This window comes from Crotalus tigris, unplaced genomic scaffold, assembly GCF_016545835.1.
Source record: "Crotalus tigris isolate CLP2741 ecotype Arizona unplaced genomic scaffold, ASM1654583v1 scf7180000017536.10889498, whole genome shotgun sequence".
In the NCBI taxonomy this organism is placed as follows: Eukaryota; Metazoa; Chordata; class Lepidosauria; order Squamata; family Viperidae; genus Crotalus; species Crotalus tigris.
The window spans coordinates 8074401-8100237 of NW_024096460.1; the positions used below are offsets into that span (position 1 = coordinate 8074401).

General features: G+C 38.1%; 1 protein-coding gene across 3 annotated transcripts in view; it reads left to right on the forward strand.

Moving 5' to 3' along the window:
• Positions 1–25837, forward strand: part of PTPRE (protein tyrosine phosphatase receptor type E) — a 131132-nt gene that overhangs the window by 43244 nt on the left and 62051 nt on the right. For 2 of the 3 annotated variants that reach the window (XM_039345792.1, XM_039345631.1), the window contains exon 2: positions 8635–8657. The gene's annotated coding sequence lies outside the window, so the exon portion shown is untranslated. Of the gene's footprint in view, positions 1–8634; positions 8658–11922; positions 11966–25837 lie in introns of those variants that run through there. The other variant, XM_039345710.1, reaches the window with a different exon arrangement.

The following is a 25837-nucleotide window of genomic DNA, read 5'->3' on the forward strand; positions in this document are numbered from 1 at the left end:
ACCTTGATCTCACGGGCAGTGGATAGAGCACTTGCGCGTTCCCACCGTTGGTCAGGGACGGAGCCAATGGCAGCCGTATCTGCATCATATGTTCCCCAATCAGGGACTCCTATGTACCATGCTCCCCCTCACCTTCCAGATCTTCCTGTAGTGGGGTCTCCTTGCCTGCAGGGCTAGACTAGCCAGATATTCCATAGTCTGAGGAGGAGGAGGATCCTCCAGAACCCCCTCCAACAGGGGGATCTGTTCAATCTGGACCTCTTTGTGCCACTTCTGTGAAAGGCCAGTGCGATGGCCAACGTAGGTCCCCCCAACGTAGGTCCCCCCATCCACTTCTGATGCGAATCCGATGTTCTTTGAGACGATGGCGACACAACATCAGGTTCCTTGCCCACCCCTGTTTCTAAGCGCTGTTCGCAAACAGTGGTCTTCACAATGCAACTTTCCGCCTCCGGGTGGTACAGATAAGAAATTGTTCACAACGGCGTCAGATTTGACTGACGCACTTGAGGTGCCAAAGGTGGACGATCCTTTAAGTTCACTCGTATCCTCATCCACAGTGTCGGGCAACTTGGCCAAGGCACTAAAGACAGAGAATAGGCGATGGGACATGGCCTTCCGCAGGATACACCAGGCAGCCGCATGGGCAGTCAAAACAGCCACTTGTGCTTCTTTTTTCACCAGATCATCTCTCCTCTGGCTCCGACAACTGCAGGCTCGGATCCCTCCAGAGGACATATGCACCCATCAGGATCTCAGTAAGCAGGTCGCGGCCATGTAATATGCCTCCGATGCCACCTTACGGATGGCCAGACACTCTGCCAAGTCCATCATATCCAACGTCTCAGCTTGTCGAATGCTATGGCTCAAATATTGGCAAGCCGACGCCAAATCCAAGTGGTGGCTGGCTGCAGCTCCTTATCAAGGGGGAAACTTGTTTGGGGAGGCCTTGAATCTGTACTTAACTGAGAATAAGGATAAGAAGAAGATCATGCCACACCTCACCAGGCGAACTGACAGACACGCCTATCCGTATGCTCACAGGCAGTCCTTTCGGCCAGGAACAAACTCGGGAGTCTCTCAGCCTCCCCGCCCTTTCATGGCCAGACAAGATAGTCCGGACGACAGATCCGGTTATAGACCCAGGCAACAATACCAGGGCAAGTGGCCCTTTTGTGGGGGAGGTCATCCTTTCAGGAGGTCCAAGTGACTCCCAGGCTACCCCTCCCACAGGTGGCAGGTTATCCCTTTTTTACCACCAGTGGGAGCTCACCACCACAGACTCCTGGGTCCTCCAAACCGTAAGGTTTGGACTGTTCCTGGAGTTCGTATCCAGACCACAAGGGTGCTTCAGATCTTGCCCCCAGTCATCGAACACAACCACAAGGGGCCTCGTGCAAGAGGCCATCCATCATCTCCTGGTAATAAGAGCCATAGAACCAGTGCCAGATAGTCAGAAAGGTCAGGGATTCTATTCAATCCTCTTCGTGGTTCCCAAAGCCTCAGTAGGATGGAGGGCGATCCTGGACCCCAAGGATCTGAATTATCATATTGCATACAGGAAATTCAAAATGCAAATGCTCCAATCCATCCTGGGCAGTATCAGAAAAGGAGACTTTCTGACGTCCATAGACTTCACAGAAGCTTATTCCACATCCCTATCCTTCCCGACCACCGGCGCTTTCTAAGGTTCTGTTACATGGGGCTCCGCTACCAGTACAAGGCCTTGCCATTTGGACTCTCCTCAGCAACCAGAGTGTTCACCAAAATCCTGGCTGTGCTGGCGGCACACTTAAGACTGGTGCCAGTACGCATTCAATGCTACCTGGACAACATTCTCATCCAGTCGTCCTCCATCGGGGCAGCCCAGTCGGACCTGAGTCTGTCGCTTCAGGTCCTTCAACAGCACGGATTCTTGGTGAACTTCAAAAAGAGTCAAACAGTTCCCTCAACCAGAATCCTACACCTGGGAGCCATCATAGACACAGTCAGCTGTCTGGTCTATCTTTCACAAGAACATTGGGACAGTATCCGGGAACTGGCACTCAAGGTTTGCAGAAAGCTGGTAGTGTTGCTGGCCCTAATTTCCCAACTCCTGGGGAAGATGATTTCTTGCATTGCCATAGTTCCTTTGGCCAGGCTCCTCTCCAGAAGCCTCCAGTGGTTTCTATTCCCCTTCCAGAGGTTGGGAACCGGTTCTTCCAACTAGCAGGTGAGGGTTCCCATCCAAACCCTGAGGTCCCTTCACTGGAGGTTCTCGCCAGCGGTGGCCAGGAGATTGCCCTTCGAGGAACCTGTCCATCTCACACTCATCATGGACGCCAGTCTGTTCGGTTGGAGGGCTCATCTTGGGTCTCAATTTGCGCAGGGCCATTGGTCCTGTGCAGATCTGAGACACAACATCAATTGGTTAGAGCTCAGAGCCATACATCTGGCTCTCCGTCACTTCCGCAACCAAGTTGTGAGACAACACGTGCTAGTCCTGATGGACAATGTGGTAGCTAAGGCACATGTGAACCGGCAAGGGAGTACCCGGTCCAGGTCCCTCATGTCCAAAGCCCAGTTGTTGGGTTCCTGGGCAGAGTCCAACCTGTCCTCCCTCAGGGCTGAAAACATTTCAGGGGAGGAGAACAACAAGTGGACTATCTGAGCCGGTCGACCGTAGATCACTCGGAATGGGGATTGCACCCGGATCTCTTCGCAGAGATGTCACAAAGATTCGGTCAACCGATTCTCGATTTGTTTGCCTTGCCGGCAAATGCCCAGCTCCCGAGGTTCTTCTCCCATTTTCCATCCCACCTGGGGCCAGAGGAGGCAGATGCCCTTCACACCCCATGGCCAGGGGGTCTCCTCTGCACGTTCCCTCCCCTCCCACTGATCCTGGCCACCATTTGAAAACTGTTACAGGAGCGAGCGGAGGTAATCTTCGTGGCCCCAGAGACCCTGGTTCGCTGACTTGGTGAACCTCTCCAGCTCTCTCCCATGGAATATTCTGCTGGATCGTGTGTCTCCCTACCAGGGGTTTTACGACACCTGGTTCCCCAATGGTTACAGTTGACTGCCTGGCACTTGAACGCAAGATCATTACACAGGAGTCATTCTCATCCAGAGTGATTTTCATTCTCATCCAGAGCGATTCAGGAGTCTCGTAGGCCATCAACCAATTGGATCTATGATTCCACGTGGAGGAATTTTTGCCATTGGTGCCATGGGCGGCAACTGAATATTTTGGAATTGACAATCCCACAGATTCTGGAATATCTTCTTGATGGACTTGACAAAGGCCTAGCCCCCAATACTATTCGTAGGCAGGTGGCAGCACTATCATCCGTACTTATTTGTGCTGATTCGGTCCCTCTGACTCAACATCCCAGGATACGTGCCTTCCTCAAGGGCATCACTAACACAAAGCCACCCGTGGTGCACAGGTATCCCTCTTGGGAGTTACCTTGGGTCTTATGGGCCCTCACCAGACCGCCTTTTGAGCCTCTCAAAACTAGTGCTCTACGGTCCTTATCCCACAAGGTCGCCTTCCTGATCGCTATCACGTCAGCCAGATGCATTTCTGAGCTAGCTGCCCTATCGGTCAGGGAGAATCTGTGTATCTTCCACAGGGATCGGGTGGTCCTTCGATTGGATCCCATGTTCGTGCCCAAGGTAAACTCGCTTTTTCATAGGTCACAGGAAATCATTTTACCTGATTTTTATCCCAATCCTTCCCATGACTTGGAGCGGCAGTGGCACACGTTGGATGTCCGTAGGGCGCTGCGCCAGTACATCAAGAGAACTGTGTCTTTCCATAGGTCTGCAACCTCCGCTGCCTGGCCCAGTCAAGCGTCCATCAAGGAGGTTTGCGATATGGTCTTCGCCCTCTCTGTTTGTCCATTATAAGATTGACCGTTTTGCCTCCTCAGAAGCCTCCTTTGGTAGGAGGGTCCTTCAGCAGGTTGTTTCTGTGGTCACGGATCCGGCCTTGACTGTTTCCCCCCCATTGGGACAGTGAGGCTTTGGTATGTCCCATTGGTGGATTCTCCATCTCCTGTGCGGAAGAAGGGGCGTTGTCTTACCTGAATGCCTTTTCTCAGCACGGAGATGGAGAATCCATATCCACCCTTAAGGTCAGTTAGGCCAGAGTTAGGGTTCTGTGAGCCAACACCTGCGTCTATCATCAGCCGCTTTCGCCCTCGCCAAGACTGGGTTCTCCTAGCAACAGGGGGCATGTCAAGTTTGGTTGACTTCGTCTCAAGAGCAGGCAGACAGGGAAAACCCATTGGTGGATTCTCCAGCTCCGTGCTGAGAAAAGGCGTTCAGCTAAGACAACGCCCCTTCTCTCCTCTGTTCATTTTACTTCTTGAAGTACCAAATAAAGATGTAAAACATCATGAAATGTTTCATCCTTTTCTGAAGTGTTTTGACTATTCAGCTATTCTTTGAGAAAAAAAACTTAAAAGATTAGTAGAAATAGTGGAAATGAAACCGGGCTATTGCATTTTATTTTCATTTGAGATATTAAGCAATATTTTTATAGAAATGCTCTTTATATATTGCATAACAATCAACTATAATTACACAGTTGTGTACCTAAATGATTTGGGCCTGCAGAAATCGCCTTCATAATTGTATATGTGGGACATTTGCTTCTCTCAAATTGAAGGTTAGTCACTCAGAGGTTTAGTAAAGAGATGAGAGCGCACTGGGGCTTTAGAGAATACTATAGGTAATGAGGGCAGCTGTGTTATGGTAAGGGAAAAGCTAATCAGTTTCATTCAATTCACCAGTTACTGGAACTATTTTCAGCTTGTTAAACTTCATAATATAGAATGATTGCTAAATGAGCATTAGCTTGTATCTTTTGATGTGCTACAAATGCAACTGAAATTACTGAATCAGTTGTCCTGCAGAGTAACAATCTCCAAAATAGATAACATTCATAATAAAGTATAGATACATTGGTACAGATTGTTTAAATTCGTATTATCCTAGTTCCAAAGAGCTTTGTGACTTAATTTCTTGGCCTATTTTCTGTAGAAAGAGGGAAAAGGAGGATTAGACATTTTTAAAAACTTACTGGAGTTATAAGGGAAAGATAATGTAATTAGAGATTACATTAGATTAGATCTTTTTTCTTTGCTACTCTTTCTCACACAAAACCAGAACTGGATTTATGGAGGAAAATGGTGCACATAAAATACTTCTGTCAGAAAATGTTTTGAAGGTTTTTCTACTAGCATAGGTAGATAAAAATCTAGAGTATTATGTCCATGAAAACTAAATGGATAGATAAATCCTGAAGGCTGCATTTTGGAGAAGCATACAAACATTACTAAAACATAAAAAAAACCCTAAACTGAATCAGACATAACATCCATATAGTCAATCATTCTGTATCATGGAGCTTGTTTAGATACTATTGGTAAGCTCATAGCAAGGTATGTGAAATGGAATCTTCCTTGTATCCTTGACTAAATAACATGGAGAGTCACATGGCTTCAGAGTCTGGAGCCAACTTAAAGTCTTTATGACTTTGATAGCTTCATCTTATCATTTTTTAAACCCTTGTGGTTGGTGACATTGCTTCAATTAACTCTGCCCACTGCCAGGACCGACTCAAGGTTGACTCAGACTTCTATTCTTCTGAGGTTGGTAAAATGAGGATTCACATTGTTAGGGGCAATATGCTGATTCTAAAAACTGCTTAGAGATGGCTGTAAAGCACTATGAAGCAGTTGTCATGACCCCCTCAGAGGCTGGTTCGGAGAAGGAGGAAGAAGAGTTGGAGCTGGGATCATTCGACAGGTAAGGCAAGCCAAGGCTGAGGATGATGCTGTCCTGGGCCCTTCAGGCATTGGGGAAGGTGGTCGACCAGATGGAGAGCTGCTTGCCTGCACAGATACAGGAGAGGATTGGCTACTAATAGGCAGCAGTGGAACTAATAGGCAGCCAATCTCCTCTGACAAGGAACAGCTGCCTACTCCTCTCAATCTAAGGCAGGCATGTCAAACTCGTGATATCATGTGATGCCGTGCGACATATCACGACTTTTTCCCCATTGCCAGCAATGGGGTGGGTGCAGTTTCAATATGATACATCCAGGAACAATTGTTTGCTTTGGCTTACACTCCCCTGCTTTTACTTGTGCCTGTTGCTGTTTGCCTTGTCTCGCTTGAAAGATTGCTCTTCTCTGCTGGCATTTGTTTGGCCTTTGTTTCACTGGGGCTTTGGAACTGCTTCTTTTATGGGACCTGTTTCTTGTCCTGAGAACTGCCCTTTTCTTGTGCCTGGATCCTGCCTGGTGGATTAGACTTGGAACCCTAGACCTTGCCTTGTGAGCGTGGTCCTACTCTGGGGCCTGTTGTTTGGGGGACTGAAGGTGGTTGCCTTCAGGGTAGTATGAGGGTAGAGCCTTTCCAGTTGTTGGAGGGCCATTGGCTGGAACATTATTAAGAAGAAATAAAGAATTCTTTAGAGGCCTGCATTGCCTTGACCACCTGGGTCATAACAGTGGTATATAAGTCTAAGTGCTATTGTTATCTTTCCATAAGACATTAAGAAATTTGAAAACTACAAGGGATATTTTTTAGAATCTTGTATTCTAAGAGGGTATTTAGAGTTGTATGTGTGAATAGCATAATTCACATGTACAGCGACAACCATTTGTTTAGTGACCAGTACAACGGCACTAAAAAAAGGGATTTATAACCATTTGTCACAATTATGACCGTTACAGCAGCATCGTGGTCATGTGATAAAAATTTGGATGCTTGGCAACTGGCATGAATTTGTGACTTTTGCAGTGTCCTAGGGTCATGTGATCATTTTTACAACCTTCTGATAAGCAAAGTCAATGGAGAAGCCAAGTTTACTTAGCAACCATGTTACTAACAGAATAATTTTTAATTTAATAATTGTAACAAAGTTGAAAAATGGGGCAAAACTCATTTAACAACTGTCTTGCTTAGCAACAGAAATTTTGGGCTCAACTGTGGTCATAAGTCAAAGACTACTTGTATATTGTTTATATCATGGCTAGGCTAAGGATCTTGGAAGAAAAGGGATAAATTTATATTTTAGACCAAGTTTATAGTTGTTTGTTATTAATACAATTCATCTACATAATCTATTCATCATAGTTTGTTATTGTGGGGAAAATAGGAGACAGGTGTGTCAGATGTGTTTGCTGCTTTGAGTTATTTGTAAAAACTGGTTCTCTGTAGTCACTATTAGGAATATTGCAATTATTCTTTAAAAGACGGTATAAGCTTGCTTAGATAAAGTAATCCCACATTACCAATATCAGACATGGACCAGAAATCATTAGTTATTGCTGCTTTAGAACATTACGAACATAAGACAGGAAAAAATGTTGATTTTCCTAGTATATTAGGATGAATATGGAGATAGCATTCATTAAGCTAGATTCCTCAGTATTATTTAGATTTAGATATAAATCTAAAATGTATATTGGATTTTTTTTGCATACCCACATTACTTTTCATACTCTATCACGAAGGACTTGTTTTGAAAAGTATAATTCCAAATATTTCTTAGTGCCTGCAATTAGGTATGGTACCCTTTCGATTCAGGTAGGATAAATTGTTCCTTGGCTAGGTTTGTTATGTGTTTCATTAGAAGTCAAACTTGTCTTGCTTGGGTTTGCAGCAGTAGATTTCCATAGGCTTCAAAACTCCGTTAAGCAAATTTATTGTAAAAACAAAAAATAAAAAAAACCAATGAAGTCATTAGAAAAAAGAATTTCATCAACCACTGTGCATCAGATGGAAGGCTATTTATAGTGAAACCAGTTCCAATCTTTTCCCTACCTACACAGTCTAACAGGCTAATAGCTATTTTCTTGTAGGTGGAAGAGATAGTTTCTATCTGTGTCTTGTTTTTCCTAAAAAGCCAGTCTTGATATCAAAACGGTTTTCTGGTGTCTTTGTATGAACATTTTCCACATCACTAACCCAATCTTCATATATTTAGTTGACCTTACTTGATATAAAGGAGTAGCTGTTACGGTAGCCAAGAGGAGATGAAAAATGCTAGGAAGATTAGTGAATATGCTGGTAAAAAATGCACGTATAAAAGGCTCAGAGCCCTGCACCATGCACCAGTCTTGCCCAATTTGTTCTGTAACATTGCCCATTAAAATGTCTTTCAGCTGAAATTACAAAGCAACAAAAATGCTTCAGATATTGGTGTAACTGAATTGGAAACATCTGGGTTTATCTATTAGTAAAACAAAACACATTTACCATTTTAAGTTCAACCCAATGGTGTGCAATTTTGTGAGGTTAGAAAATATGTGCTGATATGTGCAATCTCAATTTCTTCCTTTCATCATGTGTTCACCGCTACCTGAACAACGCTTTTGTCAATTTATGTTGCTGTTCATTCAGCCAAATATATATCTCTTTGTTAATTAGTACTTTTAACTGTTTCAAATTTCATGGTGAGGTGTTCTTATTTCTCTCTGGATTACACAAATAAAAAAAAACATATTAACTGTGTCTTCTAATTAGATAAACACTTGCATGTATAATTAATGGTATGCATAATGAGTTTAAAACAAGAATTTTAATTTTGTATTTTAAATGGGAGAAAGCAATAACTATTCTCTCTTTCTTTTTGCAGCCTATAGCATTGTCTTCCATTAGGTGAGTACATTGTTTAATTTAACAATTAAAAATTAACCACCTGTACTTTTAAATGTATTTTGTTTCTTTAAAGACATCTCATATTGCTATATAAAGTTAACAGCTTGGAGCTATATTTATATACAGCAGTTTGACTATATTTGAATTTTGTAGATCAGCACATGTGGCAATAGCATTCATTAAGGTAGATTCTGCAGTATTAAGTTTTGTTGTAATGTGAATTCTGAGGATAAACACCCCCCCAAGCATGTAATATTTAAAATAAATGTGTTGTATATCTCAGCAGAGTGAACTGAAGCCATTACAGAGTATATATAATGATTTACCACAGATGAAGTATCATCACTATGTTGATGGTATCCAGGAGTATATCTACATCCTGGACAAAGTAAGTGATGTTGTGGATGTCCTTTCACAATGCCTGGAACAACAGACTTCAATTGGACTTTGGTAGGACAGAATGGCTATGGGTAGTAGAAAGTTTCTCTGTATCCAGGAACTTGGTCCTGCCAAGACTTTGACTGGCAGGACCCAAGAAGAGAATCTTCTCTACCAACACTCTTGTCCTATGGAACATCTTATCCATAAGACTGAGGCAAATTCACCTCTTCTGTGCTGCTTAGTTATACATCCCTGACCCAAACTGTCCAAGTGATATGTTGGACGTGCTGTAAAGGTCTTTGGGAAAGAATCAGCTTTGGTTCAAATAAGTGTCTATGGATTTTAGAGACTCTGGCTGGGATACGCTCCCCCCTCCCCCCCAGTCAGAATTTAACTCTGGCTGGGATACACTCCCCCCTCTATCCCAGTCAGAATTAGTGTATCAGTTCTGGATTCATGAATCCTGTTTCATGAACAAGTGATAGACACAGTTATGAAAGCCTTTGCACAACTACACTCTTTCCTAGATCAAGACATACTGTTTGTGCTCATTCATGCCTTAGTCACCTCCCAATTAGACTAATGCAATAGCCTCTATATAGATCTTTCCTTGAAAAACATACACCAATATAGGATTCCCACTGAAGAGTTTCGTGGCTTCCAGAGGGCTTTTTAGTGAATTCAATGAGCTGATTGTCACCTTTAAAGTCCTTGGTATAAAGCTAAATTACTTGTGGGACTGGTTCTTCCAATGGTTTCTTTCTCTCCCAATAGATCTGACATAGTGGGCATGCTGTGGATCTCTTTGCTGAAACAGTTTTGCCTAGTGGGACTTTGAAGCATAGCTTATCTTGTGCTTATGTGTTTGCTTTATGTATTTCAAAGGGCCCTGAAGACAGGGCTCTTCATCCTTCCTTTGAAATTATATATGAGCCCAGCCCTGCTGGTCTCTAGGAAAGCAATTAACTACGTTTTATTCCCCCGGGCACTGGGACCAAAGTATTGATGGATCTGGCATCATTAATATTATGGTTGGTTGCACAGTCAGCCAAATGTTTAGACTGGATTTGGCATTTTTATCTTCGTATTGAATCCTTCCCATGGACATGGTGTTAGAGGTATTATCACAGAATGTAAGCTGCACCAATAAAGCTGCCTTTTGCAATTGACTGATAGAGATTTTGACAATCATCATCATCATCATCATCTTGGTTTTTTATTATTGTTATTGTTATTATTATGGCTGACTTCCAATAATTCTGGATGGTTTATAAACTGTTTTAAAAAAACAAACAAAAAAAACCGAAGGAACAAATATAACAGAAATAACAAACCCAGATTGGAACAAAAAAAGACAAATCAAAGGTTTCCATCATCTTCAACAAAGGTCTTCATGGCCCTTTGAAATGCCAGTAGGGTAGGGCCTGTTTGAATCTTGGAACCTCATTCCAGAGGGCAGGGGGTGCTACAGAGAAGGACCACTTCTTTAGTTTCAATAAATGGCATTGTGTAATTGAAGAAACATGGAATAGTGTGGATACCTTATTGATGTGAGATTTATCGAGGCTTCACAGTGTCTTTTTTGTTTTAGTGATGGTGGTGTTTGATAATTGTATTTCATTTTTATTCTTGTTTGCAACCCAGAGTTTCCTTTAGTAGGTAGGTTGAGAAGATTTATTCTGACTCTAACATAGACTTTAGTGCATTCCAGATGTTTGGGACTACAACCCCAGAACTCCTGAATCATTAGACATGCTATCTGTTTAGATTTCTGATCATTTTAGTTAAGCTTTCAGGATTTCAAGGAAATGGATTGTTTGAAAGACTAAAGCAGGGGTGTCAGTCTGCCGGCCCTCGGGCCAGATGCGTCACACCAAAACTGCACCCATCTCATTGCCGGCAATAGGAAAAAAGTCACGATATGTTGCGACACGTCACGTGACATAGCGAGTTTGACATCTGTGGCCTAAAGCATAGAAAATTCAAGTGATGATTTGGACTCCAGAATCTTACCTGAGGGTTTAAGAAGGAGGATTAATACTCTTCTTCTGAAGAATAGTATTGTTGGAATCTCTTATTAAGCCTTGCTTATTCTCCCTTTGAAAAGACATCTCATATGAATAAATAATTGAGAAACCATTCTATGCTTGGAAATACATAGGAAAGCTGAATGATCTGTTCTAATTTTGTTGATACAGACAACCCAGGGCTGCTGTTTGCATCAAAAATACTTGTTTTAGTAAACTACTGTATTATAGTAGTTTAAAATTTGATCACGCTGTTAAGCTGCTCGTGTAGGAAGTGATTGTTGGGAACAAGAGATGTACACTTTTTAGAGTTGAAATAAAAATGACAAGCAAGAACTGTTGCAAAGCTGCTAGCCTTAAAAAATATGGAGGAACTGAATTTTTGTCCTTGTAGATTCAAATAGTATATTGTATTTCTAGAGCGCTCATTCTCCCTGCCCTTCTGACTCGAGACATTTCTTAATACTTTTTCTAAGAGCAAGAATTGCATAGAATCTGCAGCTGCATGGAAGAGACTCTGAGTTGTAAAGCTAGTAATTTTTAAATCACTAATCAGAATGAATGCTTCCTATTCCTGTAAGGCGAGGAAATATTTTACACTATAAAAAAGAACAGCCCTTTCCTATGACTCTCTTAAGCTGTTTGACTGTTTATCACATGACAAAGCAACTATTACAGGATGCAGAAATCAAGATTTCCATTTATAAGAACAGAATTGGGTGGGAAAGAGATGAAAAAAAGGAGGTGGGGAAACCACTACTCTGCCTTTTAAAAAGAACATAATTGCATATTGGCCAGAATTTCCTGAAAAACAATTTGCTGATAAGGAATTACTTCCAGTTTAGAAGCAAAATGGATTTCAGGCTGTTATTCAGAAGAACTTTCATTAACGGAAAGAAGGTAAATATAGTAGTTGGATTTAATTTTATATGATAAAAAAGTATATAATACTTTATAAGTTTAAAGTTAATCGAAATGAGAAAAGTAACCCAGAATCAAACAATGTAATAGATTATTCTGGATTTTTATATATTAACTCATACTTAATATTTCATTATATCTGTTCTTTTACAATGGTACATGGTGTAATTGTTCTTTCATTAAAGAACACATTTTTTGTTTTATGTATACTGCTGGGATAATTATTAAAGTTAGATGTAGTTAATTCATAAATGTATAAATTAGTTTTTTTTAGGTTGCAATCTTGGACTGAAGATAATTTGAGACATGATTACAGTTTTAAACAGATTTAAAATGTGAGGTTTTTAATAGGTTGAGGAACAAGGTATTGTGTGTAATCCATGGTTCCTTAAATCTGGATAAAAATTCAAAAATCAATAGAAAGAACTCTCTTTTAGCACATAGTTTGTTGTTTATATGTGTTCATGAATTTTGGCTCTGATTCAAAATATAGTGCATCTAATGTTAAGTTTGGTGACAGTTCTAAGGTGCTAAACAAATTATTAGCACATGCAGATACTTTCACCTAATAGGTGCTATAAGAATTGGGAACACTGATAAATTTTGAACAGGGAAAATTATAAATAAAGCTAACCTAGTTTTTCTTAGTATCTATTACTCTATTAACTGATCTGAGTTGGGAAAGTAATGTTTAATGTAGATTTGGACAATCAAGTGGCCCATACTTGCATGTAGTTTCCAGTTTCCAGAAATAATCTAAGATCCTGTTGCTGAAATTTGGAAACAAAATGGCAAGATTTTAGTAATGTACCTTTGTAATCATCTGCTAAAATAATAGTAACAAGTAGATATGGAATGCTTAAAACAAAACAGGAGCAAAGATTAGATACTTTTGCGCTGTTCAGCCAGTATTACAACTGCGTTGTCCCTAGAACCCAAAACAACATCTCTTGCTATCACTAAATAATATGCATGTTCAAACTTGAAAAAAGAAACACAAGATAAGATGATATATGTGAGCGATCTTCTATCCCAAAAATACTTTTTCTATATGGGTAATGTGCCTTTGGGGCAGATCTGTGAATGATGATGAGTAATCTGATCCTGAGAACGGGACATTTTCTTGATTACATTTAAAAAAATATTTTAACTGTGCCTTTCTTAATATTCTTGCATTTTCTTATTAATTACAGTACTTTACTGTACTTCCCTATAAATCTGTACAACTGACTTCCCAATTCCTTTTTCAATTTTGTTGAAAACAGTATTTCAATGCATAAATCTTTTAGAAGTTTGCAGGAAAAGGAAATGGGAAATAACAAATGACATTAGTTGTCTACTCCAAGTTTTTCTTTTTTAATTAATTTATTTATTTATACTAAAACTGATGCATAACAGTGGAATGCTAAAAGATGCTAAAAGCATAGCAGTTGTTTGATGTAAAAGTACAGGAAACCACTGTAATACAGGAGGCTTGGGGAAATGACAACACCAAAGCAAGCCAATATATTAACAGATAAAGTTTAACAAATAATCAAAAATATATACCATGGAAGGGAAAGAATAGCAAAGATCAATAGGGAAAGGTATATGCTGAACGTGCAGAGATTATAAAAATTAAAAAAAAATTCATTTGGCAAAGGATGCTAAAAGAACCAAAAGGGCTACCGTACTTTAGAATGTTCAGTCTAAAAGGAAAACAGTACAGTCATTCTGTCACCTGCTCAGTGAGGGCAGCAGCATGCCTGCCTACAGGTAAATAAAGAAAAGGCAGAGCTCCTCAACTCCCAAGATCAGACTGAAGTGCGAACGAAACCTGATTTTATTTGAAAGAGAGCAATGAGTATGTTAATGTCTTAAGATTCATTTTATGTTTAATGTTTTCCTTTACTTTTTTTTCTCGTTCGTTTTGGTATTACAATTTCATTACTAATTAATGTGTTGGATAACTGCTTTTTTTCTTTAAGTTTATATTTTTCTGTCTTTCTCTTTTTCACACTGCAATTTGTTTAAAAGAAAATTTGCAGGTTCTCTTGTCTGTATTCACCATTTTTATCTGCATTTTTCACCAACAGTGGCGGCTGAACTTTAGTGTTAAATGTCATTATGGTTGTCTAAGATGAAGTTTGCCAACCTAAGCAAAGTGAAGAATTTCACTTTGGCTTTAGGAGACTTTGTTTAGTGTAGATGCTTCCAAGGAAGAGTAGAACGTGTTTGATTGATCTTAGTCCACCAAAACAAAAGAGTATCCTGGAACCTGATACTACTCTGTGGGAAGCATCAGAAGAAAAATGATTAAAATATACTTCAACTCAGCTTGACTGATTAGTTGGGAACACATTCTTGACTAGATTGACATTATTAATATTTAAATTGATGTACTATTTAATAAGATGTCTCTGGAAGATTTATTTCTCATGCTGAGATAGTAAATTAGGAATTATATTCATTCTTGTCTTTTCCAGAACAATTTAAAACTTTTTAGGACCACACGATTGAGCTTTTCATCAATACACCTTCCTAAGGTTCAGTGTGCTTTTACATGTTAACTGCACTTCACAGAATCATTTGGAAAATTATATTGAAATCTATAGATTAAGTCCAAATATTGCATTTGTTCCCCATAAAAAATGAAGCTACTCAGTCAGAACTATTTTATAAACACTGAGCAGGTGCTTCCAGTTACAAGATTGGGAGGAAAAGTCAAATTTGATTTAACTCACAGGGTAGGAGAATTTAACCTTGGAAAAGAGACATGTCTATACCAGAGAAGGTAGTTTCACATGCACAGGGCTTCTTTTTGTCTGCAGTAAAACACTAATACACTTACATCTGTAAGCTTCTGCATAAGCAGTTTCCTATGTGAGTGGCTAAAATGGCTGGAGAGTAGGAAGTTATGGTTGAGTTTGTAGCAAAATCTGATACACACAATATAATCAACATTTTTGTTGCCTAAAATTGAGCCTAACAAGTTTCCCTCATGTTTGATAGGGGCAAACAAGATACCTCATACATTCTACTTTAATGATTTTCCTCGGTGACTTGTATCTTGGTATAATCCAGAGTTCTCTAAAGAAACCAGGTTCAATGAAACTATCCATTGTTGTTACTATTATTTGCAGCCCTGTTAAAATCATATTAAATTATTTGTATATAATAAATGTTTGGTAGTTGATGAACAATCAAACTTCATGATAATAGTTTTTTATTTAAAAAGAATTAGCAAGTAATATGAATTTTAATTCTCTTTCAAAAGGTCTGCTTAAGCATTGCTGGCTGTGGAATTCTGGGAGTTGAAGTCCACATGCCTTAAAATTGTCAAGGTTGAGAAACACTGGCTTAACCTGATAGCAGCCCTAGAAAGCACAGCTGAAAGACTTGAATATGTGCTTGATTAAACAAAAGCTTTTGGTTATGATCAGTGCTAAATATTATGAATTTATTTCCTTTGCCATTAGGATAATGCAAATTATATTATTGCGGTTTTTAGTATTTTAGTACAAATGCTAACTTTGTAGCATTTATAGATTATTATTGTTGTGGTTGTTATTGTTATTGTTGTTGTTACAGCATCAGCGTGGCTGGATTTAACAGATTAAAGATAGATTAAAGATAGATTACCACCTTCCCTGAAACAAATACTAATGTTTTTTATGTATGTTGAGAATGTAATAGTTTAGGCATTAAGTCAGGAAGTACATAAGCTAGCTCTTCCTAGGTGTTCTTAGAAGTCCTATTTATAGAACTTTTTGGTGCTTTGTGGGGTAAGATAATATGTACTGTGTGCTTGTTGAGCAATTATTATTTTAAAGTCAATGTTTTGGGAAAGACTGTTTTAGTGTATTTACGATGTTTGTAGATTAATTAGTACATTCTACAGCCCCATCTACCACTTCTATGTATTTAGGAGTTGAAGAGAGTAATATATATCTTCATTTTGTTCACAGCTTCTGTCCAGTACAGGGTCAGCTATTTATTATTTTATGTGATGAATCCATTTTATTTATGATGAATCCACTTTACTTGGACAACTGCTAGTTATTCTGTTTTCTCAGTTGATTTTAGGAACATATTCGGAGTTCACATGGGGGCTAAAATACTAATAGTGATTTTAGTCTATGAATGATAGATAAGTCTGCAGACCTTGGATATTCTCTCTGTGGCTCACAAAATGCTACTTTATTTTGCAATAATATGTTACCTGCCATGAAGTATTAGTGAAAAGAACAGGAGGGAATTGGTTATCTCAATCAAGTTTGTTGTGTTGAAGCAAGGAAATTAATAGACAAAGTTATTGTATTTGCGCACTAAGGTGGGAGATGATAACAAGACTTATTTGCTCTATGGCAGGAGACTCCAAATTTGGCCCTTTTATGACTTGTGGACTTCAACTCCCAGAATTCCTTAGCCAGGCACGCTGGCTGAGGAATTCTGGGAGTTGAAGTCCACAAGTCATAAAAGAGCCAAGATTGCAGACCCCTGCTCTATGGTCTTGATTGGAAGGGGCAGGTTTGATTTAGATTTCCTCCAGTGCTCTTGATCAAGACTGCAGGAGAATAGAATTTCACTGACAACTTTACTTGATTCAAATCTCTGTACTTAAGTCAGCCTACATACCTTGTTCAACTTACCACTTGGAGGATCTTTCTATTTATGAAATAAATCCTTTCTGTTCTTCATATGACTCATCTGATGCCATTAAAATTGAAGACCATCCACTTCTGCCCAAACCACATTGCTAGTTCCTTAGCATTTATTTGTTCATTGTCTGGCGAGCTGGCACTTTTATCCCTGTACCAAAATGCTCCTCCTTCAATAGCTATTAGGAATAGTCTATCAGTTAACTGCATTTAGTGCCAATATTTTCATAAACATATAGTAGTGAAGGAATTTGCCAAGAAATCAGGCATTTCTTTTAATTATTCAAAGTATTTTGTGATCCACTCTTGCAGTGAGAAAATAGCTTGCAGTATTGCTTTGTTTCTAATTTATTTTTTGTCACTTATATTCTACATTTGGAACATTGTAAATGTTAATATTAATGCCTTTCTCTGTAAAGTGAACTTATTTAACCAGAATAAGTCCTTGAAGATTTTTGCTTCTGCTTCAGTTCATTTCTCATGGGAAATAATCATGGCAATCTAGTTATCTGAATTATGTCAATTTAAAAATCCATCAGCAATGAGGTTGATATCTCTATAATAAGTTGTCTTATAAAATGAGGCTCCTAGAAGGAGAAGCTAATGTCAGCTTGAATAGCTTGTAAAACTAAAACTTGTTGAAAGTCTATTTGCTTTTTTTTTTTTTTAATCAGGAAAGAAAAGAGCCCCAGAATTCTTTCAGGACTAAACTCTATTCAATACAACCTTTTCTCTGTTACACATAGGAGTTATGTATGTGGAAAACCTGGTCTGAATATTCTAAAAATTGCAGAATTGTTGGGTGAGAAGTCTGCCCTTTCTATGCAATTAGGCACACTTCCTGACAAACCACCTTAGTTTCTTTTTCAGTGCCACAATGGTTAGCACATTTGTCCCAGAGTTCTGATTGTCTTCGAGTAGCGTTCTGTTTAAACTCTCTTATTTGATTTGTTGCATTATCTTTATGTTCAAAGACATCTATGAGGTCTGCCTTGCCCTATTTATTTTATGTTGCCACTCTGATTTGAAGCTTCTGGAGTTTTGCGTCCTTTACCATTTTGAGCTTATTTGCTACATCCATATTCCTGCTGATGGGCCCATTAATCCATGCAGTCCAGTGTTGGAGGGAAGATACTTTCCAAACACACATTTCTTGTCTCTATAGTTTTTGGTGTGGTGGTGCTATTGGATAATTTGTGTACATTTCCAATAGATAAAGTGGCTAACTACACATACACAGTTTCACAGTATATAGTCCATTCCAAATTGAGCTTTTCAAAGTCTCCAACTACAGATTGATCCTCCACCTGCTTTTGGATTAACCCAGTGTCTCCTGGTCACAAAACCGACTCCAGAAACATCCGTCAGCCACGTCTATTGCTTAATTCTTCATCCTTTTATAAATTTTCAGTTATAAAGCACACATATCTGCAAATGATATCTTTCAGAGTCTAGTGATGCGTTTAGGAACTAATTTCTTAAATTAAGTAGATAAAGTTTTGATACATTGTATAGATATAGCTTCATGATACATTATTAGAATAACTATTAAGATACCCCTTAAGAAAGAAAGGACTTCCTTCCTTCCTTCCTTCCTTCCTTCCTTCCTTCCTTCCATCCATCCATCCATCCATCCATCCATCCATCCCCTTATTTTCTTTTAATGATGTTTTCCAAACTTCTTTCGTATTAAAATCACTAGTCAATTTACAACATCCCCAGATTAAATATGTGACCTCATTTTAAACATTCTGGCTGTCTTGCTTTGTCAGCATAGATAAAGCCATGTATAAAATGGATGTTTTTCAACAATTATGTTTTTATGCATGCTGCATTTTATGAATTATATTATAGAAATATCTTAGCATTTTGCCTATATGTTATAAAAGACCTAACTAGCTTAGATGTTGGACAATGTACTATAATCTTTTCAAATTAAAATTTCTTATTACAGCTCAACAATCCTTTATTTACTTACTTTTTCATTCTTCATACATGTATATATATTATACAAATATTAGTCTGAACATTTTTTTCTTGTATGATGACATGTGCTCTGAATTAATCCTTCTATATATATCCTAGTAAAATATATGTAAAATATGAATCTGAGGAATAATTTATTAAAATGGCTCTTTTAAGTATTTTCCCTCATTTTTGCTATTCTGTTCCCTTCCTTTTGTCATTTCCTTTATCACAATGCAAGCAGAGATTCAGTTAAAAATAACATTTTCCCCCTGTGGCTTGGATATTTGTATTTTAAAATTGTGGTAAGACTATAAGCAGTATCACACAGATTGGACTCCTCATCCATCTAGTCCAGCAGTTTGTGCTCACAATGACCAACCAATGATTAATCTTACAGCAGATGGCCTTCCAAAGAAGTCACACTGCAATCAAGGCTAATACTCATTCTCTCTCCCCCTCCCCATGATTTCCATGAATTGGTCAAATTCTTTTTTGAAGCCAGCCACACTGGAAAGGACTACCACATCTGGTGTAGCAAATTTGAAAGCCCCCCCCCCTTATCTGTCCTAAAACTTCAAAGATTCAATTTCATTTGGTGACCTCTGATTCTAGTATTTTGGGATAGCTTTTGCTTGTCTACTACTCCACACCATGTATAGTTTTATACATCTTAATAATGTCCTTCATTTGCCTCTTTTCTAGACTAAAAAGTCCCAAATGTTGCAACTTTTCCTTACAGGGAAGTTGCTCCAGCTCCTTGATCATCTAGTTCAGAGGTCTACAACCTTTTGGGCACCAGGGATCGGTTCCGCAGAGAAAGTTTTTTCTGTGACCAGAGTGTGTGTGGTTTTGTGTGCTACCTGCATCCCATGGATGGGACTTTGCTTGTTTGTGTGGACTGGTTGCTGGCATGCTACAGCCAGGTACCGGTCTATGGACTGGGGGTTGCGGACCCCTGATCTAGCTTCCCTCTCCTGGATTTTTTCTTTCACTACTATTATTGTTTTTACCACTCTGAGCAATTTAATGTCATTACCAAACATGGGTATTCCACTGGTCAGGCCCATTTCCAGATCATTTATAAATATGCTTAAAAGCACCAGTGCTAGGACAGAACTCTGGGAGATGCCATCCCTCTATTTTGCTAAATGTCCATTTAGTCCTGCTCTTTGTTTTCTATTCTTTAACCAATTCCTTATTTACAAGAGGACCTGCCTTTGTATTGGCTGTTATGTTTACCGAAAAGCCTTTGATGAAGGACTTTATCAAAGGCTCTTTGAAAATCTAATTAGATGATGTCTGCTAGTTTGTCCTTATCCACATGTTTGTTAACATCTTTTAAAAAACTCTAGTAGATTAGTTAAACAGGACTTCCCCTAGTGAACCCATGCTGAGTACCCTTGAGAAACATCTTCAGATGTTTGACAATTTTATCTTTCATAACAGTTACCATTATCTTTCTCAGCCCAGATTTTAAGCTGATAGGCCTATAAATTCCTGGATTCCCTGTGAATCTTTCTTAAAAATTGGAGTTACTCTTATACCATCTACTTCAGTGGAATTACCATCTACTTCAGTGATTACTTGTTAAACATTACATTACAAACATTACAAATCCAGCTACCGTTTTGTCTATCCTAATCTTGTATCCCAAAGCCATGGTTGAGTAGTTGGGAATTTCACTGATTGAAGCTGAATCAGGACAACTCAGGAATTCAATATTAATGAGAAATTCAAAATTCTCTGTCCGTATTATTATAGTGATGCCACAGAAAAGATCTGAGATAGAGCAAAAATTACGGACTGTTGCTCTATTTAAAATAAGGATTTTAATTTTCTGATGCAGCTTGAATCCCCACAGTCAATGGAAGGTAAAATAAATCTTATAAATAAATGAATAAAACTTATTTTATGTTACAGCTGACTAAGGTTTAGGCTGCATTTTAAAATATTTTCATATTGGGGCAAATGCTCAAATCCTCTAGGCAGAATATATAAAAAGTACTATAAAAGTAAAGATAAAAGTAAATGTTTCCCCTGTCCAGCCATTTCTGACATTAGGGGATGGTGCTCATTTCTGTTTCTTAGCAAGGGAGCCAGCTTTGTCCAAAGACATTTCTGTGGACATGTGGCCAGCATGATTATATGCCGAGGTGCACAGAGCACTGTTACTTTCCCACTGAAGTGCTACCTATTTCTCTACTCACATTTAACAGTAAAATTTTAGATTTGTTATAAATATATTCTGAGCTGCCTATATTAAATAAAAATGATTGTCTTCATGTTGTCTGAAAATATGATACAACCAATAATTATATTTATAGTGGTGAATAAGACATAAGATGTTGTCATAGTATTAAATTTAATTAGGCATGCAATTAAATCTCTCCAATTCGGTTTTAGAAGCCAAATGTCAGCAGCACTACAGGGACTACAATGTAGCAGTTTCAGTATACTATACTACTGTACAACAGTTTCACACAAAACCTGACTGCAAAGGAAACATTACTACCAGTATTAACATTGTAAAAGACTGGTGTGTGGTTAGTAATATGATATTTAAAAGCTGGCTTGCTGCAGTGGTTAAAGCACCAGGCCAGAAAGCAGTTGATTGTGAGTTTTAGTTCCACCTGAAGCATAAAAGCTGGCTAGCTGCCTTTGGCCAGTACACACTCTCAGACCAACTTACAGGGTTGTTGTTCTGGGGAAAATAGGAGGGAGGATTTGTGATGGATATGTTCACCATCTTGAGCTGTTTATAAAAATAAATGAATATTTTTTTTGTACCTTACTGTTATTTTGTTTGAACATACAGGTAGTCCTTGATTTGCAACTATAATGGAGCCAGGAATTTTAATTGTAAATCATGACAGTCATTAGTTGAGGCACCCACATGATCTTTTGATAAGCAAACGTAGCCATTGTAAAGTGAATAACACTTATAACAATAGCACTTAGACTTATATAACACTTCACAGTGCTATACAGCCTTCTTAAGCGATTTACAAAGCCAGCATATTGCCCCCAACAATCTGGGTCCTCATTTTACCGACCTCGGAAGGATGGAAGGCTGAGTCAACCCTGAGCTGCTCAGAATTGAACTCCTGGAGTGAGCAGTGAGTTAGCCTGTAGTACTACATTCTAACCACTGCACCACCATAGCTCTTCAAAATGGGCATTTTTTGCTGGAAAGCAGAAATAAACAGGAGTTTCTAACCAACGAATCTTGTAAATTGTGATCACGGGACTGGGACACTACAGCAGATGCTGAGTGCCCAAAATGCATTTAACATAACCACGGAGTGGGGCACGGGTGTCAAAACTTCAAATCTAGGTTGAGAGTAACTTTTTTCTAGATCCGTTGTAAATTTGAATGATCGCTAGGTGGCCAGTTGTAAGTCAAGGACTACCTCTATTGCCATTATCTATATTTTTTCAAAATATTATTCACCATCCCCTAAGAACAACTTATAAAAATAACTCATGCATTCTGAGAATGATTTACCTATTTATTCATCTTAAATAAATCTGCTTAACTATATGGTACAGAACAAAGTAAGATTTAGTATTATAAACTATAAGATTAGAAGGAGCCATTTAGCCACTGAATTCGAATCCATTATTCAGTGCAGGAATCCAGATTTAAGTATTTCTAAAAAAATGACCATCTAGGTTTTCAGATATTATCACAGTATGTGATGATGATGATGATGATGATGATAGTAGTAGTAGAGTTGGAAGGAACTTCGGAGGTCTTCTAGTCCAATTCCCTGCTCAGGCAGGAAACCCTATATCATTTCAGACAAACGGTTGTTCCACTGATTAATTGTTCTGTCAGGAAATTTCTCCTTAGTTCTAGATTACTTCTCTCCTTGATTAGTTTCCATCCGTTGCTTTTTGTCCTGCCTTCAAGTGCTTTGAAGAATAACTTGACTTCCTCTTCTTTGTGGCAACACCTGAGATATTGGAACACTACTATCATGTCCCCCCTCGTCCTTCTCTTCATTAAAGTAGACATACCCAATTCCAGCAACCATTCCTTATATGTTTTAGCCTCCAGTCCCCTAATCATCTTTGTTGCTCTTCTCTGCAGTCTTTCTTTCTATCTGTAAACAGACTCTCATGCTTGATCATACTTACAACAAATGGGACTTTTCTTCCTGCTCGACTTCTGCTCATCACTCCAGTTACATCATCGCTTTCAGCTGGTCAGGATACCAAATGCCACCATCTCCTCGGTCATGGCAAAGACTAAAAGCTCAGCAGAATTGCTGTTTAAATTGTATAGAATATGGAACAGCAACAGCTTTAATTAGTCTGGTGGAGGATCTACAATCTGTGCTGGGAATCAAGCACAGGAATATTGTCTCTATTTATGTTGGACTTTTCAATTACTTTTGATAATCCTATCTGATGGCAGTGGAATTTAGAGATAATTACAATAGCACAAATGTTTCCCACCAGACATTGAGTGTGTTGCTGTTGTGGTTGTTGACCTATGACATTTGTCATAATTCCTTCTTGTTCTGTATGATGTTGAATTTATGCATAAAACCACTACAAGAGAGTATCCAGAGTTTATTATCCATGTATGTAATATCCATCATAATCCTTTCCATCTAAATTTAGAGCAGCTCTTGAAATTCTACATTGGCCTGTAATGTCAGTAAAAATTGAGTTACGTCAAGAATGAGAATCTATAGTCAACTGGAACAGAAATCCTTTCTTGTCAGTAAAAAAAAAAAGATCAAAGAGAAGAAATTAATTTTGTGTTTGTTGTTGTTAATTGCGAAGTCGTGTCCGACCCATCGCGACCCCATGGACAACGTTCCTCCAGGTCTTCCTGTCCTCTACCATCTTCTGGAGTCCATTTAAGTTCACACCTACTGCTTCAGTGACTCCATCCAGCCATCTCATTCTCTGTCGTCCCCTTCTTCTATTGCCCTCAATCTTTCCCAGCATTAGGCCCTTCTCCAGTGAGTCCTTCCTTCTCATTAGGTGGCCAAAGTATTTGAGTTTCAACTTCAGGATCTGGCCTTCTAAAGAGCAGTCGGGGTTGATCTCTTCTAGGACTGACCGGTTTGAATGCCTTGCAGTCCAAGGGACTCGCAGGAGTCTTTTGTGTTAGATGGCATGAAATTCCTAGAAGTGTATTTAAAGTTAAAGGTTGTGCAGTAGCCATGTCATTACTTGGGAACTTAGATCTAATCTTGATAATACCTACTTTAGTTGTTTCCTTATTGGACAACTTACGTAGTTTAAGTAGTATTGCCTCTGAAAACTTTTTGGCAGTTCAAACTATAATAAATGAGCTATTGAATGAAGCAAGTAATGAGAAGCATAGAGATCTCCTTTGTTAAAATAACTTCATTGGGTTGTCATAATTCAAAGTACTGATTATGATTTATAAAGTGACTTGGGATCAGGCTATTTAAAAATGTTTTTTTCCTTTATGAAGTTGTGTGGGTTCCAATATCTTCAGGAGAAGATTCCGTAAAGATCAGATGATTTCCTCTCAGTTACCTTCCTGTTTGTTTGCAAGAACTTTTTTGTTCAAATAACTTTTGATATATAAGTTGCTTAGTTGTTAAGCTGAAAAAATGTTATACGTTTTGTTAATGTTTTTCTAAATAATGTTTTAAGCTGAACTTTTAGTTTTTTAATGTCTTAACTGTAATCTATTGATATGAAACAAGTCACGAAATAATCTTCAATAATAATATCTTCTACTTGTTATATAGAAACCTCCATTATTCTTTAAAATGATTTATTTAGTATTTTGATGATAGAAAGTGAATTTGCCAACAAGAACGTTTTTTGCAACATGATTAACTATGTATTTATCTGTAAAATAAACCGTATCCTTTTGAATTTAAATTATTGTTTGAGCTAATTATTCATTTGTTAATAATTTTAATGATTATTAGAGTTAAGTGTTACTCAGTTGCAGGTTAGAATTATATACTATCCTCCAATTTTCATTAATGCAGTACTTAAACCTATGGGATTAAATCACCATAGTTCTCCAAACTATCATTTGTTTCTATGTATTTCATAGATATTAAATTTATTTTTGTGTGACTAGAGAACGCTAGGTGACACTTTATGTTTGGGGGGAAAATATCATTTAGCAACTCTTGTTTTCTCATTAACTAAACTAATATGTATTTTGATCCTTTTACCTATTGTAGAGCAAAGGAAGTTTGTCACTTAGCACATCTAATTTATTTATTTATTTATTTTAATGTCTGGAAGCCATGTGTTTCTAGTTTCCTGTCCCCTAATTTTTTTTTTTTTTTTAGTATTAACTTGTACCTGGATTAAAAATCTTGGACTCTCTTATATTTCTATGCTGTATTAGATTTTGATAAAGAGGTTTATTAGTTTACGAAAGGAAGGTATAAAGTATATGAATATTTAAATCAAACCCAAAATGTCTGAAAACAAAAACTTATTTAGGGACATAGGGATTGTTTATTTAATTACTGTAATGTACTTCAGGAAGTTGCTGTGTATGGAGAAAGTGGGTGAAATATATTTTGCTTAACCAGATTCTGTTATGGAATCCACATTTGTGATCTCCGAGTTCTATTTGAGTTATCATTGTAGGTTCAGATACAATTGGACTAAATATAATTTATGGGCTTATTTCTCAGTAAGTCCAAGTGGAGTAATTTTTATTGATTTTCTGATGCATATTGATACAGAGTGTACAAAAAGTTCTGAAAATAAAAAGCTTCACATATACGTATACTGTATATATTAAATTATATTATATTAAGCTGCCATAGCGTGGGAATAACGCTAAGAAGATACTATATATATTAAATGCATTTTGCTTAATAAATGGACTTCTGCAAGCACTCACCCAATGCATTTTGTATATTGTGTATGATTTCCTATGTTTGTGATTTAATTAGCAATCTGTATCCTATATTCAGAGACTATAAATGTTAGAATAATGACTTTATTTAATTGGAACTGCAAGTTGAGTGCTTTGGGATAAAACAGGAACTGGACTAGCAGGAGGCCTGGTAGATATTGCCTCACCCTCCATATAAACAGCGGAAATGCTCTGTTGAAATCAGATTTTTTTTCAAAGTTTCTTTCCTACTTCTATTTACAAAAGGCTTATGCTAGATCAAAAATCATCTATTAATTAGGGCAGGAGGAAGTCTTATACTTTAGAATATGTATTTAATGTGCATTTAATCTTGATTACTAAAATAAAAAGGGTTGTTGT